We start from the raw sequence: 5,152 nt of genomic DNA, 5'->3' as shown, positions 1-5,152 counted from the left end.
GTGTCGATGCATAAGGCCATAGGCAGCAAGTACCTGATAGCTGGCTTCCCACCTTTGTCATATAGAAAAAATGCTGTTTGTATTTCAGTTTCTCTCCTGTACACACAACACAAATATTGAATGTCATGCAAAGCAAGCATCTTGAAAAACATTCATCACTTATTTCACCCAGGAAAAGATATCTTTAAATATTTCTTTTAACTCTTAACTTTTAGATTACATTTTGACTTACCTGTCCTATACAGTTTGAATCAAAAGTTTTTTTGTTAGACTGCCAACTTTAGTTTGCATATTGATATCATTCAAAACTTTCAACCATTGAATAGAAGGAGAAAATATTATAGAATTCAATCATATTAATAAAAATACTATAGAAATGTAAGTGGTTTACATGTCACATTCTACTCATGAAATTTTGTAAATTATTAGTACTTTTATATATATATATATCTCAGTAACAAGAAATTAAAATTAAATGTATTACTAAATACAGGGACAGATTATATGAACCAATGATAACTATCTTTTGAATGCTTACTGCCTGGGAATTCAAAGATGAAGTTTTTCAAAAGCGTAATTGTAGAAAGATGAAGCTTTTTCAAGAAATTTACAATATACATATGAATTCTGGACAAACACATCTTAGAACTGTACATTAAAACCTATATAGTGTTATTAACCAATGACACCTCATTAAATTTAATTTAAAAAACAAACAAAATATGCAATAGCAATACTATCGACCCGTGAGTATTTAATATGAAAAAATTATAAAATGTTCTGTAGATATACATGATCAATCAGCAAAAGAAAGGGTTTGATATTTTGCAATAAGATTTCATGTTGTTTAGGAGCTATATACTGAAGATTTAAAATACAGGAAGAAATTGAGCTAGTCTGGAGAAAAAGATGGTTTGTTTGGGTAGAGTAGCAATTTTCCATTGGTGTGCTGTGACATGCTGGCGTGTTGCAAGAATTTTTAAAACATACAATACCTAACCATTTAGTCAGGGTCACTGACCTCTTTTCCCTTAGATTGTCAAATTAAAAAAAAACTGACAACAGCTACCAAAACCATAGCTGTCTGGTATGAAAGAATCAAAATTACAGCTCCTTTGTGTGTGGGGGTGGTGCACTAAGTACTTCAAAACCAGGTCTATGTGCATGGAGTGGACAGAGCAAGCTCCTATTCCATCTCCCAGCTGATAAAAACCCAGTTAATATAATGTCCTTAGATAGAGGACATATCAGATATTAAAATGATAAGAACAGATACTACACTTGATCTTAGCTAAAAGGCCGAGAAGCAATTATACCTTTTTTTCAGATTGGCAATAAAATACTTATTTTTGGTGTGCTGAAATTTTAGTAATTAGTTTATGTGTGCAATGAGATGCCAAAGGTTGAAAATCACTGGGATAGAGAATAGAGGGATGTCATCTTAGGAGACTAGAAAAATATTGCAATGCACTGATGGGCACTTGTGCATGATGCTTGTACACACTTAAGGAAGCATGGTGAGCTACAGGGCTAGGGCCAGAACTCCTTTTTCTCACTTTGCTGAAAACAGTGGATAAAACCCAGGTTATCAATTTGAAGTTGATAAACATATTGCCTCTGAATCTAAGTAAATAGAAGATGCTTTATAGTGTAATTCTAGATGGTGAAGGAGACAGATGTTTCAATCATTTGGGTTCTCAGGGAGATGCATTCAATCTTCTTGGCAATTTTTAGTAAAAGATGTGTGACTCTTAAGAATGTTTTTAGTAATAAGAAAAAGAGGGAAAAAAGATACAATAGCAAGTTACTCTGGAGAGTACAAGACTACCCTGCTATTCTTCCTTCTTTCCTTCCTGGTTCATAGCTAGAGATAGGTAGTGGAAAAGGTAATTAATTCCAAAAGATGACCTGACCAGAGAAATAGTGAGTCTGAGTCCTCAGACAATTTTACACATTCTTTTTATTCACCAAAGAGTCTCATTGTAGTACTTGAATTATATTTATAAAATTTTAAAATACATAAAATGTTCTGCTGTAAATTCAACTTTTTTCTCAGGAATCTAGGATTGAAATTCTTGGCCTATCAATATGGCAATTGGGATATGGATTGAGGAAGGTGCATTTGCAGCTTAAGTTCTTTAAACAGGAAATTGTACTCTCACAGCCCAAACAGTGTGACCCACAAGGCTTGAAAAACTGCATTCAAAGCCAAAGTGTATGGAGTTACTCAGAGAGAGATGAAATAAGTAAGAAAGCAAAGGGGTAATTGTGGGAGTCTGTTGGAACCTGGTCAGGACTGCTTCTTATAGGTATAAAAAATCATTCTCCTCATCACCAAGCCCTTATATGAAATGTTAAAGGGACTTAACTAAGAAAAAGAAGATAAAAAAGATGAACAGTGAAAGGACAGCAAACTCACAGTTATTAACAACCACACCTAAAACAAAAGCAAACTAAAAGGACAGCTAGATCAGGAGCGGAAAAATAGAAATGAAGATCACATGGAGGGTTAGCAACAGGGGAGTGGGAGGAGGAGAAGGGGGGAGAAGGTACAGAAACTAAGTAGCATAGACGGTAGGTAGAAATAGATAAGGGGGAGGGTAAGAATAGTATGGGAAATATAGAATCTAAAGAACTCGAGACACGTGTTCATGAACTAAAGGGGGGATGGTAGGAGAGGGGGTGTGCAGGGTGGAGGGGAATGAAGGGGGAAATAGAACAACTGTAATGGTATAATTAATAAAATATATTTTTAAAAAATCATTAATTACTCAGAGCAGCCTCCTTGAGTCCCTGTGTGACTACAAAGAGACTGAAAATTGAATCTAAGGAAAAATCTGGAGTCAAAACATATAGAGATCTACCCATAAAAAATGAATAAACCCAGTCTGATAAATAAGCAATTAGGACAGCTAAAAGTATTTTATTTTTAATTGAGCACTTTGACTATTTGGATCAAAATAGTCAAGCTGATATGATAAGAAATTAAGACAAAGTTATATATTATGGTAGTGAATTCTTGTTAGAGTTAATTAAATTTCAGAGCAAAATAATTACTTGTATATAGTCAGTAATTGAAAAAAAGATGATCTAAAGGTATCTGATTTTTTTGAAAATTGAGTTGCATAATTACTCAAATATCTATTTATTTATAGCCAGAGAAAATTATTGTATTTTTGTTTTGCTGTTGAATAAAATGAATTAAAATATAAATAATCTGTTGAACATTTAAAACCTTATAAAAAAGATAATTTTTAAAATCTCCTCTTTGTGGTACTAATAAGTCTATTAACTATATTCTTACATGGACCCACTTTAATTATGGTAAAGCTTTTGCATTTTTAGGATGATTAACTCATTTTAAATATGGCTTACCATACTTTAAAAAGTGGGTAGGGTATGAAATCATAAGATAAAACTAGAAATGAGATTTGTGAATATAATTTTAATAAAAAGGGAGATAATAGCTTAACACTGGAAACATGACACATTGCTAAATAGCAAATAAGTATGGATTTGAAAACAGGAAAAATAAAATTATTATTTATATAGTATATGTGTATACCTATCATATAAAGTTTTTTAAAGAAATACATGCAAGAAAGTATCTTATAAAAAAGAAAAAAAAGAGACAATCAGAACCACACTTGTATTACTTCCTTTTTATATGTTATTTATTACAACACTGAAAAATTTATAACTTTCTTCTTGAAAGATTTTAAAAGAGATAGGGGAAGGGAGTGAGGAGAGAGGAAGAGAAACATTGTTTTGAGAGAGAAATGCTGACTGGTTACCCCCCGTATGTCTCCAGACAGGCGTCTGAACCCTCAACCCAGGTGTGTGCCCTGACCAGGAATTGAACCAGCCACCCTTTGCTTTGCAGGTTGATGCTCAACCAACTGAGCCACACCGGTCAGGACACTTTCTTGATAATTAGATTATATAAATTACTGATTAATTTAAATTGATTGGATGTTTGAGTTCATTATGATGTTAGAGAAGTCATCTGATTAGAAAAATAATGAAGCTACCCCACATAATTTGTTGTGTAGCTATCATGTGTTTTTCCCCCTGTCTTTTCATGCAAATAACTTCTGCACTTCACAGCAAGAGCTGTGCCTTTTCTAGTTACTAAACTAAATACAGCTCATTGGGCTTCCTTGACTGTAGTGGATAATGAGATGGAATGAGGGCTTGAATTCAGATGAGGATTTTTATGCCCAATGAATAGATAATGTTCCCATTTATTTAAGCTTTGGATTTTAATTGATTGGTGGATAAGGGCACCAAATACTTTGTTTGTCGTTCCATGTTCTTAAACAATCTCATGGGAGGAAATCATCAAAGTGTATTCTGTAAATGTGGAATTAACAAGGCAAAACTAAAGACACTTAGGTTTGCATCATAAATTGTGCCTATTGACAAAATTGTCCAGGAAAAGGTCTAATCTGCTTTTCTGAGTCTAAAAATTTTAACTTTTCCATTTTCCCATTGGGAAATGTTGGCTCAGCATTGTCAACATACCTAGTGCCAGTCAAATGAAGGTGCAATTTCAGTTAAATATGTATATTATGACAGAAACAATTGTCATTTACATAAACATTTAGAACCCTGTATAAATAAAATTTCAGTTTAGAGGAAATCTGTTTGAGTATTTTTGTCAACTTTGATTATACAGGGTCTACTTTTCTATGTAGAAAGTAGACTTCACTGAGATTTCTGTAATTTCTAATTTATGTAATTTGATTAGTTTCTTTTACATGCAATTAACTTTTATGTTCCAGAGTGATTTAACTGTGTGGTTGTAAATATGAGAGGTTAACTGTCAACTGGTACTCACAATCAAATTCTAATTGACACTTCAGTGGGGTTGACAATTATTTGTCAGAAAAAAATGCTTTTTACATTTTGCATTTGAATTAATAAACAGCTACAAGCGTTCACATTTTTACCTATTTGATTCACAGGGGAAAAATTATTTGTATACATATGTATGTGTACTAATTTATATATCCAGAATAAAATAGTTTCATAATATTAAAGTTATCATGCTGAAATGATGTCATGAATTTAGGCAAGTCATTTTAATAAGTTTACCCTCTTGTATTTATTTGAAGCCCAAGAGCAAAAGGAACCTGACTCATTCTGTAAG

At 32.7% G+C, this 5,152-nt stretch overlaps 1 non-coding gene across 1 annotated transcript; it reads right to left on the bottom strand.

Moving 5' to 3' along the window:
- Positions 1 to 1,125: 1,125 nt before the first annotated feature.
- LOC119039479 (U2 spliceosomal RNA) lies at positions 1,126 to 1,311 on the bottom strand. Its single transcript, XR_005080619.2, has one exon. It is a non-coding gene; the product is annotated as a U2 spliceosomal RNA (small nuclear RNA).
- Positions 1,312 to 5,152: the final 3,841 nt, after the last annotated feature.

Source organism: Artibeus jamaicensis, unplaced genomic scaffold, assembly GCF_021234435.1.
Source record: "Artibeus jamaicensis isolate MK-2021 breed Jamaican fruit bat unplaced genomic scaffold, CSHL_Jam_final contig_452, whole genome shotgun sequence".
In the NCBI taxonomy this organism is placed as follows: Eukaryota; Metazoa; Chordata; class Mammalia; order Chiroptera; family Phyllostomidae; genus Artibeus; species Artibeus jamaicensis.
Note: the sequence above shows the minus strand (reverse complement) of the source record. Positions and strands in the feature narration are given on the sequence as shown.